Raw genomic sequence first — 17,126 nt, forward strand, 5'->3', positions numbered from 1 at the left:
CCAGCAATAGCACTGCTAGGAATTTACCCAAGGGATACAGGAGTGCTGATGCATAGGGACACTTGTACCCCAATGTTTATAGCAGCACTCTCAACAATAGCCAAATTATGGAAAGAGCCTAAATGTCCATCAACTGATGAATGGATAAAGAAATTGTGGTTTATATACACAATGGAGTACTATGTGGCAATGAGAAAGAATGAAATATGGGCCTTTGTAGCAACATGGATGGAACTGGAGAGTGTGATGCTAAGTGAAATAAGCCATATAGAGAAAGACAGATACCATATGTTTTCACTCTTATGTGGATCCTGAGAAAATTAACAGAAACCCATGGGGGAGGGGAAGGAAAAAAAAGGAGGTTAGAGTGGGAGAGAGCCAAAGCATAAGAGACTCTTAAAAACTGAGAACAAACTGAGGGTTGTTGGGGGGTGAGAGGGAGGAGAGGGTGGGTGATGGGTATTGAGGAGGGCACCTTTTGGGATGAACACTGAGTGTTGTATGGAAACCAATTTGACAATAAACTTCATGTATTGAAAAAAAAAATACTTGTCCTACCTAGGGCATCTGGGTGGCTCAGTCGGTTGAGTGTCCAAGTTTGGCTCACCCATGATCTCCTGGTTCCGGGGTTCGAGCCCCACGTTGGGCTCTGTGCTGACAGCTCAGGGTTTGGATTCTGTGTCTCCCTCTCTCTCTGCCCCTCCCTTGCTCGTGCTCTGTCTCTCAAAAATAAATAAACATTAAAAAATTTAAAAAAACCCAAAAAACACTTGTTCAACCTGAAGCTGAACCTAGTGACAGGAATGATAATTTTGAGCACTCTCTTAGAGCATGTTTTTATTTCAGGGATGGAAAAGATGTTGAATATGTGAATTTTTGCAAGCAGTCTCATGACATTTTTTAATACATATGCATATAAGTAATTAAAAATAAAACTTAACAGAATAGAAGTTTTTAAAAATGTAAATACAAATATACTCCCACAGTGTGTTAATGTGTGAATAAAATTTTTATTTATGGCAAATTGCATTTACATTTGGAAAATTTTTGCAATTTTCTTGAACACATAGGCCCAGCAGTTACCTTAGAGTTATTTCTTTTTACTACAGATAACCATGATCTGAATATGTTAGTGCATCCACCTTTTATTTATTTATTTATTTATTTTAACTGTTTATTTTGGGGGAGAGAGCGAACACGGGTGCAAGTGGGGGCGGTGCAGAGAGAAAGAAAGGAGAGAATTCTAAGCTCGATGCTGTCGGCTCAGAGCCCGGCGTGGGCTTGATCCCATGAACTGTGAGATTATGACCTGAGCTGAAATCAAGAGTCAGACACTTAACCAACTGCGCCGCCCAGGGGCCCCTGGGTATCCACCTTTTATGCTAACAGTGACCTTTCCTCTGAAGTAACCACTGCCTTGATTAAATGTGAGCCCATCCATCTGTCTGGGATAATGATCCAATTCTAAAGGACAGCATCCTACCTCAGAGTGTGGAGAACCTCAGCTAGCCTACAGAGCCTCCTGTCCGGTCATCAGACCTTCTGGGTTTTGAGTAAAAACTTCAAGCGGCGAGTTTTGTGCCCACCAGAGCAGCAGTTTTCAAACTTCAGCTGCATCAGAATCACCCAGAAGGCCTCAGGACAGCACAGATTGCTGGGCCCCACCCCTGAGCTGCTGATTCAGTAAGTCTGGGGTAAGGCCTAGAAATGTGCATTTCTGACAGGTTCCCAGGAGATGCCAGTGAGGCTGTTCCGGGCAACAAATTGAGGACCTGTGCTTTGTTTCTATTCATACACTTTTTTTTCAACCACTTCCTCTGATGAGTTCTTGAAGCTTCTAACCCTGTGTTTTTGATATCTATTTTAGTATCTTTATGACAAAAGACGGCTAGAGATTTGGTGGCCATGCCCAGAATTATCTGCGATCTGCGTAACTGAGGTCTACTGAGAGGATCTTATCTCTAGCGGGCACGATTTGGGGTACAGGGGCAGAGTTCCCTTCTTCCCATGGCTGTTGATCCTGGAAACTGTATGCCTTGTGAAAATACAGGTGCCCCTGCAAGAGAAAAACTATGTGCTGCTCAGACCTTAATCAGGATGAGTTTAATAAGGCTTTTTTTCCCTAGATACTGAGGCTTAATAGGAGAAAGTATAGAAAGTATCAGAACTCTAGATACAGGATCCTGAGAAGAAATGAAGAGTTCTTATCGGCGGTGGGGCGGGGAGGGGTGTCAAATGCAGCGAATAAAAGACCTTGAAAATAAAATCTTTCAAGCAGCTGAAGCAATGCTGGCAGGGAAATTTATGGCATTATATGCTTACATTGGAAACAAAGAAAGGAAACAAATCAGTGATCGAAGTTCCAACCTTAAGAAACTAGAAAAAGATGAACAAAATAAACCCAGAGCAAGCAGAAGGAAGGAAATACAAAAGAGCAGAAATCAATGAGAGTGAAAATCGAAAGCAATAGAGAAAATAAATGAAATAAAAAACTGGTTCTCCAAAAAAATTAATACATTTGATAAATCTTCAGCACAACTGAATCCCCAAATAGACTCAAATCATCAATATCAGGAATGAAACAAATGGTATCACTATAGATCCTGTAGCCAGTAAAAGGACAACAAGGAAATACTGTGAAGAGATTTTAATTAATTAATTTATTTTTAGCAGGGACGGGAGAGAAGAGTCACCCAAGAGAATGACATACGCAAAAGCCAGAAGTTCAGGAGAAAACCACCTTTGAAAAATGGCGTATGATTTAATAATATTAATGCTAAGAGCTGAGTCAGGTGCGTGAGGGTGGAGATGAGCTGGCCAAATAAATGGGCGTGTAAATCTGTAACACAGTGTCAATAAATCAAACCTAGCAATATAAAAAGAATTATAAGAATGACCAAGTAGGATCTATTCAAGATATATAAGGCTGGTTTAACATATCAAAATCAATCAGTGTAATCCACCATATAAACAATGTAAGGAAGAAAAAAACCTTATGATCATACTAATTGAAGTAGAAAAAATATGTGACAAAATCTAACACTCATTTGTAATGAAAATGCTCAGCAATTTAGGAATAGAGGGGAATTACCTCAACTTGATAAAGAGTATATACAAAATAACTAAGTCTCACACTATACTTAATAGCGGAAGACTGAATGCTTTTCCCTTAAGATTGGGAACGAGTCAAGGATGTCTGCACTCACCAATGCTGTCCAGTATAGAATGGAAGTTCTAGCAAATATAATAAAGAAAGAAAAAGGAAATGCAAGGCACACAGATCAGAAAGGAAGATATAAAACCGTCCATTTGCAGATACATTGTGTATATAGAAAATCCCAAGACTGCAACCAAAAACTCCTAGAACTTATAAGTGAGTTTAGCTGTGTCACAGGATACAAGATCAGCACCCCAAAATCAATCATACTTATATCCATTAGCAATGAACATGCGGAAATCAAAGACATATAAACATAGTAACATTCTAAAGAAAGAAAATATTTATGTACACACTTCACAAAATACATACAGTATTTATGTGCTGAAAATTACAATATGCTAATGAAAACTCAAAGAACTAAATAAATGAAAAGACATACCATGTTCATGGATTGGAAAGTTCAACATAGTAAATGTGTAAATTATAACCAAATCGGTCTGTAGTTTAATGAAATTTCATGTAATTCTTAGCAGGAGCTTTTTATTTTTTTTTATTTTTTTAATCTTTCTTTCTTTCTTTCTTTCTTTCTTTCTTTCTTTCTTTCTTTCTTTCTTTCTTTTTAATATATGAAATTTATTGTCAAATTGGTTTCCATACAACACCCAGTGCTCATCCCAAAAGGTAGCAGCAGCTTTTTAAAAGACATACACAAGCTTATTCTAAAATTTATATGGAAGCATCCAGACCCTAGAATAGAGACAAGAATAAAGAGAGAGGAATCCATTCTATTTCAATATTAAATCCTCTTATATTGCTGCAGTTTGATATCAGCAGAAGGATAGATACATAAGTAATGGAACAGAACAGGTAGCCCAGAAATAGAGCCACACAAATACACTCAACTGATTTTTGAAAAAGGTACAAAGGCAGTTCGATAGAGGAAAGAAAGTCTTTTCAATAAATGGTGTCGTAGTAATCGGACATCCATAGACAAAAAAATGAACCTTGACCCAAACATGCACCCTTACGTAAAATTTAACTCAGAATGAATCAAGAACTTAAATGTAAACATAAAGTTTTAAAACTTTTGGAAAAAAGAATAGGAGAAAATCTTCAGAATGTAGAACTTACCAAAGAGGTTTTTAGACTTGACTCCAAAAGCACAATCCAAAAAAAGGAAAATTTAATAAGTTGGATCTCATCAAAACCAGAATATTTTGCTCTATAAATGAACTGTTAAGAGAATAAAAAGATAGGTATCTGGAACATAGAAAGAACTCTCAAAACTCAGCAGCAAAAAGCACAAACAATCCAATTAGAAAGTAGTCAAAAGATATGAATAGACATTTACTGAAGAGGATATCTGGACGGCAAATAAGCAATTCATAAAATGTTGAACCTAGGGGCTCCTGGGTGGCTCAGTTGGTTAAGTGTCTGACCCTTGGTTTGGGCTCAGGTCATGATCTCACGGTTTGTGAGTTCAAGCCCCACATCGGGCTCTGTGCTGACAGTGCAGAGCCTACTTGGGATTCTCTCTCTGCCTCTCTCTCTGCCCCTCCCTGACTTGCTCTCTCTGTCTCTCTCTCAAAAATAAATAAGTTAAAAAAAACAATGTTGAACATATATTTAGCCATCAAGCAAATGAAAATTAAAATACAGTATCACTATATACCTCAGAATGGCTAAAATAAAAATTAGTGATAATACTAAAGAACATCAAATGTTGTCAAGGATGTGGAGAAAATGAATTACTCATATCTCGGGTGAAATGATACAGCCACACTGGAAAACATTTTGACCATTTCTTTAAAAATTACAGCTATCATCTAACCCAACAACTGCGCTCTTACACATTTATCCCAGAGGAAAGAAAACTTAAGTTCATACAAAAACCTATACACAAATGCTTGTAGCAGTTTTATTTGTAATAGCCCTAAATTGGAAACATCCCAGATGTCCTTCAAGAAGTGAATGGTTAAACAGACTGTTGTATTTCCAAAGCATGGAATATCACTCACCAATAAAAATGAAGTTACTGGTAGATGTAGTAGCCAGGATGAATCTCTAGAGAATTATGATTACATAATTGAAAAAAAGTGAAAAAAAGGTTACATTTTATATGATTCCATTCTTGATATTTTGGCATGACCAAATGGCAGAAATGGAGGAAAGATTAGTGGTTGTCAGGGGTTAGGGATGGGAGAAGGGAGACTGGTGTGGTTATATTAAGTTAACACAGGTCATCCTTGTCCTGGTGGACCAATTCTGTGTCCTAACTGTGACGATGGATACATGAAATTATACATGGGATAAGGTTGTGTAGAACTAAATACACACGTTTGCATGAGTACAAGTAAAAAGTAGGGGAATAGGACTGGTGGATTCTATCTATGTTTTGATATTGTTCTTACTATAGTTGTGCAACATCGAAACTGCGGACAGGATACAAAGGATCTCTGTATTTCTTTCTCCAACTCAATGTGACTGTGTATAATTATCTCCATAAAACTTTCTGGTGAGAAACATCCCCTTTCACACCTTTACCCAGAAAAAGTTTACTGCCTACTGCTTGTATCAGATAAAGGTGCTCTACGGTAAAAGCCAGAGACTCATACTGTTGTAGAGCTGAGGAGGGAACATAAATGAGTGAAGTACACAAGTAGTGAAACAGTGAGTGGTGAGGACTGGGCTGCCTTATACGATTCATAGGGTGTAAAAAAGCAGCTGTCAGCTCCAGCTCACTTCTGTCACATGAGAATGTCACCCAGGTTGCCACATCTGATTTCCTAGAGAAGATCAAATCCATATTTTACATGGAATCTTCCCAATTGGTTTTGTATGTTTTATTTTTTTAAATTTTAAACTCACAAGAAGTTATAAAATGGTACACAGAACTGTTGTATACCCTCAGATTTCCCAATCACTTTATCATTCTGTCCATCCATCCATCCATCCATGCACATGTTACCTATCTAGTATACAAAAAGGAGACTCTCCTACAAAACCACAGCTAATCCATCAGAATTAGTGAATGACCATGAATCCCATGTTACCACCTAATTCACAAACCCCAGATTTTGTCTATGGCAGAGCTTTTGATCTGAGAAAGACCCGGAGAAAGACCCGGTTAAGGGAATGAAAAGACAAGCTACAGACTGGGAGAAATTACTTGCAACATATTGTCCACTTAGGTTCTTCAAGGTCTAGGGGCCACTCCAGGGTCATACTGACATTTACTTGTCAAGTCCCATTAGCTTCTTTAAATTTGGAGACATTCTTCAGTCTTTCCTTGTCTTTCATGATCTGCAGATTTTTGAAGAGTACAGAGCGGTGTTTATTTGTAGAATGTCCCTCGACTTAGGTTTGCCTGATAATCTCTCAGGATGAGCTTCATGTGATGCCTCCTGGCAGGATTTCTACAGAAGTGATGCTGTGTTCTTCCCAGTGCGTGATTTCAGGATGCACATGATGTTGATTTTTGCATTTACTTTGGATATCCACTTTTACCACTTGGTTAAAAAGAGGCTGCCTGCCAGGTTGCCCTAGTATTTAGTTTTAAATTAGTAAGTACCTAAGAAGTATTTTGTGGGGATACGCTTTGAGACTCGGTAAATAACCTGTTCCTTCTGAAAATTTTCGCTATTACTTTTATCCGTTGAAGCTTCTTGTCTTAATCAGCTGTTACTCTAATGGTTGCTAAATGGTGATTCTCCCCACCCCCTGCCCCAATTCCTTCAACACTTATTAGTTGGCATTCTACTCCTTGGTAAAATGTTCCCTTCTCCTCTAATTATATTAGTATGGACATAGAGATTCCTATTTTATTCAGTGGGTTGTAATACATTATTATTAGTTGTTTTGCAGCACAGTTGCCCTAAATTTGGCCAGTGGGAACTGCCAGTGGTGACTCCTGTGTCCTTTATACATGTCCCCATTCTTTGAGAACATTTTTTCCTTTTTCTTTTCTTTTCCAGCTTCATGCTGTGCCTGTCCTCCCCAGCCTTCAATGAGTGGTTTCTTTAAGGAGACCTGGTCTTTTTTTTTCCCTAAGTTGAGAATGACATTTAGAAACCAAGACCTGAGTGCTGGGTATATTCTTTGCTTTTAGGGTATCGTGCTTCTATAAGTCTTCTAACTGGACAGAATAAACACACATAAACTTATTACACGCTCTCTGTATTTTTTCATCTCTCTGAAACCATGATATCTCCAATTACAATTCAATATCTCCTGCTTTTAGTCTTCCCTCTTTTCATATTTGTACCTCCTTCTTTGAGATGAGCCATCTGGCTTCCATTATTCCCAATATATATTTATTTGTGTGATACACTTTATGTAACTAGTCTTCTGACCATGTGGGCTAACTTCTCATTTCCTGTGTTGTACCAACCAAGAGTGTTCTCTGCTATTTGGCTGGGGCTGATTCACATCAGCCTGCACTTTGTCCCTCCTCTGTAATCTAGGATGGTTGGCCAAGACTCATCACCCACTTGACACACCAGCAGAGCTTTCCCCCCTGCCCGGTGGTATGCCTGCCTGCTACGAGTGCTCTGTCCTGGCTTCTGGCACCTGACTTCTGACTGTTTCTCCCCTACCCCCACTAACTTTGGCCATGCACCAGTGGAAATAACTCAATTATTAAATGTTGGCACTGATTCAATTTTATAATTGGGTCTATAAAAATATCCATGTCTATGGGATGACCTATGGGCTACATTATACCAAATATATAAGTATTGCTATACGTGTAAGTATACTAAATAATAAGCATTATTAATGTCCTAAAGGAAAGGCAGCAGTTAATACAGTCTGTTAACTTATTGGACACTCTTCTTTTTAGACTTTAATAGAATGACCGTTATCAGTTAAAAATATGTGGTTTGTACTGTCCCTAAAGAATAAAAATGTGGTTCCTTTACATCTTATTAGTAATTTCTTATGAGAGGTGTAATAAGACATTCACAGCGTGGTTAAAATTGACCCTAATTACCCTGGTTCCATTGTGGCCACTGAAGTAAGTCATGGAGGAATTCTCTATCCTGGGATGAGGGCTCACTCATTCCAGGGCACCTCTGGTACAAATCACAGGTTGATTATTTATATAACATTTTCCTCCTGTTGCCTGCTTTTAATACTTTCATTTAAAATAAACTTTATTCTAGGTTATGTGTTTGAAAAGAAATCATTTGTTCAGGGCCAGGGCCAACATATTTAATTTATGTTAATGTAGAAATAGGAAGGCTCTTTAAGATTGCAGTGGCCTAACTATTTGAAAGGCCATCATGACCTTCGTGAACGTTATTAAGTGTGGGATACGGGGCTAATTCTTCACATTCAATTTATTGCCCATTGGTTGATATCCTTTAGCAAAATATAACAAGGTTTAAATTGGATCAGACTTACCTTTGGGTCCTTTATATAATAGACAAAGCTGTCAAATGGAGGGAAAGGAAGTGTTTTGACGCTGGATGAGGACCTGCCAAGGTCTTAAGTGGGCATGGTAGACCAGCAGGACAGAATTTTGGTGACCTTGCAGCAGAGTGTGTAAGAGAAGCTCCTACCAAAAGTCATGCCTTCTATGAAACCTGTCCAACAGAGAGTGAATAGTCTATAGAGCAAGAAAGCAGCATAGAAATGGGGTGGTGAAGGGGCACCTGGGTGGCTCAGTCAGTTAAGCGGCCGGCTTCAGCTCGGGTCATGATTTCACGGTCTGTGAGTTGGAGCCCCGTGTCGGGCTCTGTGCTGCCAGCTCAGAGCCTGGAGCCTGTTTCAGATTCTGTGTCTCCCTCTCTCTGACCCTCCCCCGTTCGTGCTCTGTCGTCTCTCTCTGTCTCAAAAATAAATAAACGTTAAAAAAAATAAAAAAAAAAAGAAATGGGGTGGTGAAAAGTTTTTTTTTCTTGAATGAAGTATAATAAAGCAAGAGTGATACGTGGAGTGGTGTGTTAATACTCAATCTGCACCTACCCAAAAACCTCTCTACCAGTAACTCTCTCTGTTCTTTAAAACATGTCTGACTCCATACATTCTAACTCAGAAAAATCTCTGACCTGTCTGGAGTCCCTTAAGTGAGCCTTTTAAGAATATGTATTTGCACAACTTTGAGAAGATTCTGCTTGGTTAGTCTTTGTCTTTTTATTCCGTTCCCTGTTTTGTAGGGCATGAATTGGTTTTTGTTTTTGTTTTTAGGTTTGTTTATTTTGAGGGAGATAGAGAGTGCATGGGGGAGGGGCAGAGAGAGAGGGAGAGAGAGAGAATCCCAAGCAGCCTCCGCACTCTCTCACGTTTTCTCCCTAAACCTTTCTTTAGCCTTCCTCTGATTTTATCATACTGTTTCTTATAATATTTGATCACACTGTCCCTTATAGTATTTGGCAGAAACAGCCTATCAGTGATATAGATGGCAATTCTCTTTAGGTACCACATTAGGGAGGCTGGTTCGAATCCAGATGCCGTGGTGTAATGAAAGGCAGAAAGGAAGTTGGTAGAGTGAAGAGTTGGTGGCCTGTGTCTGATGGTGTCCTTTAGGGACTAGACTGCTTACTTCCAAGCTCTTCTTCCAGTTCCCCCACTTCAAGTGCTTCCTTGGAATTGAACTGTCCTTGCCTGATCCGCCATCCCCATGTGTTCAAATCCCACCTTCCCTTACAGTCAACTTACACGGTATTTCCTACCTGATGTCTTTCCAGTCTCCTCAGTCCACATCTCTCTTCCTCTGTATACTCCTGTAGTATATTTCTTTTGTACTTCATCTGATAACTCCTGTTCCATTTTTCTTATATAACAGTGTGTATGTTCTCATTACATTACAGAATATGTAAAGGAAGACATCCTGTCTTAGTCATTTAAAAAAATCTTCCATGCCTTCTGGCACCTATTAGGTACTTAGTAAGTATATCCTTCCTCTCACACATATTCTCTGTCTTCACTCTTTGTCTTGGATATTCCGTGCCTCCTTACCAATTCAATACCAAAGCCCCTCTTCACTGTCATTTACTTGACTTCTTTTATCTTCATTTTTGGCAGCAAAATAGCCCTTGGAGAATGTCTGATATGGCTTAGAGTTGATTATAACCTGGGTTATCAAGACTAGAACAAGGCTCTGGCCCCTTCCTGGATTCTGGAGCTGCCTTAGTTCTATGCTACTCCATAAATATCAGCTGGCACATATAATATTTTCAATCTTCCAAGAGCTTTGCATACATTTACTAATTTAATATAATAAGTCATCTTAATTATGCAGGAAGTTTTTCAGTCCTTGAATCCCAGTTACGTTCTCCAGTGTTAGCATTTTTTACAAGTATATTTTGGAGCAAGCTCACTCTTCTCTGGTAGGATGTTTTTACTGCAGAGCATTAATATTTTGAAGTGATACTAGTTCATTGCTTCTGAGAAACTTTATTGTTGAGTCTTGTTGCTTGAATTTATACTGGGTTTTTCCATTAAAGTTTAAACTCTGTGATTGCACAATACTGTGTAAGAGAATTGGTATGTGTCTGCATCTCTGGGAATAAAGTTTACCTAGAGATCCTTCTAGTTCCAGCTGTCCATAAGTTTCTGTGAGAATTCTGTAATATTGAAAACCATCTTACTGTGCAAATATTTTCCAACATTTAAAATGTTTTCTCTTAATATCAACTTTCAGGGAATTTTTGCAGGTTGCTTGATACATGATAGCATGTGGCTGCAGGTTCAGAACTATAATCTGTAACTACCTAGACATCCCTCTGTCTTAACGTTTATTGAGTGTCTTCTTGTCAGGAATATGCCCAGATCTTTGGGAAACTTGAGTCAAGACAAAGGTCACTTGAGTGAAGACAAAGGTCCATGTTTGGATCTTATATTCCAAAACACGGGGATAGACAATAAAGAAAACATAAGAAATAAGCAGATTATATTGTTTTCTAGAAAATGATGAGAATTACAGAGAAAAAAGCCCCAGGTTTTCTTGTGCAAGTAGAGAGTATGTAGAGCAAGGTGAAGAGTATCAGGAGGTGTAGAGACAGCAAGTTTTCAAGTTTTGCTTTAAAGGGTTGCAGGTAAGGGGCACCTGGATGGCTCAGTTGGTTGGGTGGCAGATTTTGGCTCAGGCCATGATCCCACAGTTATGAGTTCAAGCCCCGCGTTGGGCTCTGGTGCTGACAGCTCAGAGCCTGGACCCTGCTTCGGATTCTGTGTGTGTGTGTGTGTGTGTGTGTGTGTGTGTGTGTGTGTGTCTGCCCCTCCCCTGCTCATGCTCTGTCTCACTGTCCTTCAAAAATAAATAAACATTAAAAAAAATTTAAAGTGTTGCAAGTAAATAAAACTAACTTGGGGGAGGAAATGGGGTCAAGAGAACATTTTTCTTACGATGGCAAAATTCTAGGGATACTAATGGGACTCATTTAGTATAGAAGGAAAATGTGATGAATCACAGAGAAAGGGAGGAACAACAACTGACTCATGTCCTTGAGTAGGCAGTTGGAGATGGGCTCTAGTACACAATTAGAGGGATTGACATGAATGAGGAGCTGGACAGGTCACTGAAGACAATAGGTAAATATTTGTAACAGGTCAGAAAGAACTTCCCCATGGATAAGTATATATCAAAAGCATTTCTGGGGCACCTGAGTGGCTCAGTTGGTTAAACATCTGACTCTTGATTTCGGCTCAGGTTATGATCTCATGGTTGTGGGTTTGAACCTCGCTTGGGGCTCTGCTCTGACAGTGCAGAGCCTGCTTAGAATTCTGTCTCGCTCTCTCTCTACCCCTGCCCCCCCCCCCCCCCCCCCCGCCGCCTCTTTCTCAAAAAAGCATTTCCTGGCTGACTCAACACATCAATATTGAGTGTCTACTAAGCACAAGGCTTTGGAAACAAAATAATAAACAAATCAGTCATAGTTCTTGTCTTTGTCAAGCTGGTGGTCTAGTGTGCAAAAGTCTTCTTTCTTTATAAGCAGTTAAAATAGTACAAAGAAGACAAAGGGTTCTGAGGTGATATTCCTGTACTTCCATCATGATGCATTTTGGTATCCTAGTTTCATCACTTAACATTAGCGCCCAAGTTTACTCTCACTCCAATTGGTATTCTTTGAAAAAGTGATTTCTATGCATTCCCACAATCCCATTGCCATCTAGACTCCCTGGGCTCAGTGGGTGTCTACTGGCTGTGACCGCCAGGCTCTCATTCTGTAATGCAGCTTGCATTGTGTGCTAAATATTCATGAAGTGGCTATATGCTCAGCTGCAAGGCTCTTAGTTTAACTGATTTATATGTAGTACATCCACCGTGTGGCAAAAAGCAAGGGAATATAATCTGGCCACTAGTCCCCTAGTTAAGACTGTAAGCCTCCTGTATAATCTTGTTTTTATGGCAAAGATGTGTTTTGTGTGTATAGTCTTGATTTAGATTCCTTTTTTGGTAAGTATGACCCACTGTGATTGCCAATACAACCGACTTCTATGGGAGGGAACAGAGAATGGAAATCTGTAGGTGTCAAAAGAATATATTGGTCCATGCGCTTCAAATTCCCCTACATTTCTCTATAGTGTCTCTATGTATTGCATTTTGGACACATCCATTAGGCCTCTTCTGTTGTGCTCATTGGCTTCATAGGAGCAAAAGGAGTCTGCTTGCTTCCTGTGACTATTAGGGTGTTGCTGTCCATAGTGCTAGAGGGGAGGAAGAAAACAAAAGCATTTCCTGGAAAACCTATCCATCTTTTATCCTCTTTACTCTTACTTGTTTTGCCACATCTGCAAGAATATCTCCTTAGTTATGGCGTATGTAAATAAAAAGGTCTAGTTGAAACCTAACCAAAATCTGACCCAAACTGCAGACATTCCAAGGATCACTATTTGTGCAGCTCCCTTTGGTGTCTGTTACCCATTTAAGAAATCACTTCTAGAGGAAGCTCTTTGTGTTATTACTTTGATCATTCCCTTCCGTCTATCCTGTGCTGTTACTTCTCTTTAATTGTGTTTTACTTGACTACATTAATTAACTGTGCCAGCTGGGGAGGGTTTCATACCCCATTCCTCAGCATCCAGTTAGAGACCAGTTCCATATGTCTTCCGCTTCCCCTTGTGAAGTAAGCGTATTACCTAGTTTGGATGTTCTCGAAATGATCCCCAGATTGACTGTATTGTTGTGGTAATGGGATGCAGAGAAATAGAGATATCTCTCATCTGAGCCCGGGAAGACTGTCTGAAATGGCCTTGAAAATCTGCATAGACACGCTGCAATTGACTTTCAGGTTTGTGTCAGTATTATTGTTCCCATTGTCTGTGATTCTCTCTCGTCAGTCAGCCCGCACACCCCACATACACTGTGCGTAGGAGTTCCAATCTAAGTGATGGGTGCCTTAGAAGAAATGTCTGATGGTAACTGACGGAAACCTGGAGCCAGACATATTTTTAAGTGTCTTTTTGGCCATCTCATACGACAGCTGCATCAACACACTAACTGTCAATTACATTGTAGACACAGCGACGAACTGCAGTAGAGGTTCCCAAATAACCATCAAAATCACCTGGAGTCCTTGTCAAAATACTGATTCCCGGGCCCCACTCCAGACTTCTGAACCAGCTCGCCCAGTTGACTTGTGTCTCTAAAGAGCCATCATATGGTAGTAACAAGTTGGATGCAAGCCTGAGATGATATCAATATAGTAAAGATAATGGTTTCCTTAATTGCACATCTATTTGAATATGTTCTTAACCTGGATCATTATAAGAATTTCCTAAGGAGCTTTAAGAATTGACAAATTTCCAAGCCCTGACTGACTGGCTTAGGTAAAAGCAGTGATGAAGTATTTCTTATTATTAAGACTTTCCACAAATAGGCCTAGCCATTTATAAAGCGTTTTGTACAAACACTGTCTCACTTGATTCTCCTAGCCTTCCACAATTACAATTCTGCTTTGCATATGAAAAAACTGAGTATATGTCACAAAAGCTTTCATTATGGGCATGAACTTGATCATTCGTTTGGCCACTGGTATTCATGCTATCTTGTTTCCTTACAGCAGTTTATCATATTGGCTTGGTATTTCTTAGATCCATTGTTCAGTGGCTCTTATATATCTGCAGAAATTATTCCCATGGACTTTAGGATCCTCTATTACTGACTGCAACATTTTTTAAATTTATTTTGAGAGAGAGCAAGTAAGTGGGGGAGGGGTATAGAGAGAGAATCCCAAGCAGGCTCCACACTAACAGTGCAGAGCCTGATCCAGTGCTCAATCCTATGACCCAAGAGATCATGACCTGAGCCAAAATCAAGAGTTAGACACTTAATCGACTGAGTCACCCATCGCCCCTATTGCTGCAACATTTAAAGCTATTAAAAAAATAATCTTCCTGGAAAGCAAAACTGTGTATTTTAGACTTAGACATAAAAATAAAGGAAGCATTCTAAAATCCCAAGTAGCTTGTTTGGGGGAGGTTTTGTGTATTCCTCATGAAGATATTTCTTTATAATATAACATGTAGCAAACTTAGTTCAGTCAAGCACTTCTTAAACACCTATTCTTTGCATATTTTCTCATTTGGAAAATATTATGTAGAATAATAATCGTGGTGTCCAACATTTACCGAATGCATCGTGTATGCCTGGCCCTCTGCTGATACTTTCCATGGGCTGTCTCCCTCGGCCTTTGTGATAGCTCTAGGAAGTGAGTACTATTACCATCTTCATTTTACTGATGAGGAATCACAGGGTTGGAGAGGTTCAGTGGATGGCCCAAGGTTGCACAGTTAGAAGTTACAGAGCTCAGGTTTTAAAGCCAGGTGTTGTGGTGCCAGAACCCATCCATTTAACCCATCCGTGCTATATGAATCTCATGGAATGTACTCTGTGGAACCATGAGCTTTGTAAAGAAACACATGAACAGTCGGTATTTTAATTTAAAGATTAGAACAGTACCATGGGAGCGCAGAAAATGGTCTTTAGTTAAATTATTCTCATTGATCAACAGTTGATTCTTCTTGGGACAGCCTCATTTATCCTCAGCTGTCATTTGTGTCTTTGTAGCCTGGAGACAAAGGGTGGTAGAGGGCAGGAGGCATGTGGGCTCTGGAGGCGTATTGTGGAGTTTAAACAACCCACAGGCTGTTTAAACTACCCAGGCTCCAATACTGGCTTGCTGTCTACCAGATGTATGACCTTTGGGCAGGTTTCTCAGACTCTATGCCTCAGTTTTCTCACTGGTAAAAATGTGCTGACTTCATGGAGTTAATTTGAGGATTATGAGGTGATAGAGCTGTGGCACTTAGGACAGTATCTGGAACAAAGGGACCAGTCAGTAAGTGTTAGACCTTGTGGTCATATTGCTCTACTAAAGGCTTGCTTTGAGAATATTATTATGGGCTTAATTGTGTATGTCTAAATTTATATATTGGAGTCCTAACCGCCAGCACACTTCAGAGTTGTGGCTGTATTTATAGATTAGGACATTTGAGAGGTCATTACTAGGATTAAGTGAAGTCATATGGGTGGGTCCCACTCCACTAGGATTGATGTCTTTATAAGGAGCAGGAGAGACACCAAGGATACATGCATACAAAAGCCACGTGAGCACACAGCGAGAAGGTAGCTGTCTGCAAGCCAAGGAGTGAGTCCTCAGGAGGAACCAAACCTGCCAACACCTTGGTCTTGGACTTTTAGCCACCAGAGCTGTGAAGAAATAAATTTCTGTTGTTTGTGGTATTTTGTTACTTTAGCTCTAACAAACTACTGTATCATAAATGGCAGTCTCAGGAATGTTCTGGATGTTATATTATGACTGGAGTAATGAATTCCAAGATACCTCCTTCCTTCTCATCAATACATCTCATTAATAACTTGACATAGCAGTTGTTTTTCTAAAACTTTTACATCCTTTCTACTGTGGACATGTTCATGGTCCCACAGAAGGGGAGGCTGAACAATAAGCCACAGGACAAGAAGCCATGGTTGGGGTGGGAGTCCCATGGAGTTTCCCTTAATTTCTGGGTCGGTTTCCTCCCTACTATATTAAACACTATGCCCTCGGTATTAAGGTAAAGGTTGAAAAGGGGTTTATATAATACCTATGAAGCTCCTTATGCATCAAACACACACACACACACACACATACACACACACACACACACACACACAGAAGAAATTGGAATGACTTTTCAGGGATCACAAACTCAATTGCCTAAAGGCAATAAAGTATACTGTCAAGTTGTATCCAGCATCCATGTGGTGACTTTAATAGTTCTAACTAGGTAATTCTATCCCCTTACACACACAAGCGGGCCAGCTTTCCAGAAGACCAGAATAGAGATCTGTATGAACTCAAGTTAGTTGGCTTAAGGAAGCTATGTGGAAAAAATGTATATGGAATTACTAGTAGCTAGCTTTCTAGTTTTGTTTTGTTAAAAGGTAAATAGTATATTAGATTTGGTTTTCCGATCATAATTACTTGGAGTTGCTGACAAGGATAGTTGGAAATTGGGCTAGGAATCTGGGATAAAATTGTGGAAACTGAGATGTTCTCTGATGTCTATCACCTGTCCATGCACCACCCCCTACCATGATTAGCCCATGAATGTGATTTCAAAACCCACTTAGATTTCCTCTCTCTCATATCTGTTGCATTAAAACATGCCAAAAGAAATGAAAAAAAATTTTTTTTTAAATGTTTATTTTTGACAGAAAGAGACAGAGCATGAGCGGGGGAGGGGCAGAGAGAGAGGGAGACACAGAATCCAAAGCAGGCTTCAGGCTCTGAGCTGTCAGCACAGAGCCAAAAGCAGGGATCAAACCCACAAACCAAGAGATCATGACCTGAGCTGAAGTCGGATGCTGAACTCACTGAGCCACCCAGGCGCCCCAAGAAAATTTTTTAATGGAAAAATTTTTCTTTGAGATCAGTGCTAGGTTTTTAATGATGGCTCCTGTTAACTACAAAGAGTTCAAAGCGTGGAAAAAAAATGTTAATATTAGAGACCCTGCTGC

General features: G+C 39.6%; 1 protein-coding gene across 7 annotated transcripts in view; it reads left to right on the plus strand.

Annotated features, from left to right (window-relative positions):
• The window catches only part of AMPH (amphiphysin), a 251,131-nt gene that overhangs the window by 113,615 nt on the left and 120,390 nt on the right, over positions 1-17,126 (plus strand). The gene's annotated exons all lie outside the window — the stretch shown is intronic.

This window comes from Felis catus, chromosome A2 (assembly GCF_018350175.1).
Source record: "Felis catus isolate Fca126 chromosome A2, F.catus_Fca126_mat1.0, whole genome shotgun sequence".
Taxonomy (NCBI): Eukaryota; Metazoa; Chordata; class Mammalia; order Carnivora; family Felidae; genus Felis; species Felis catus.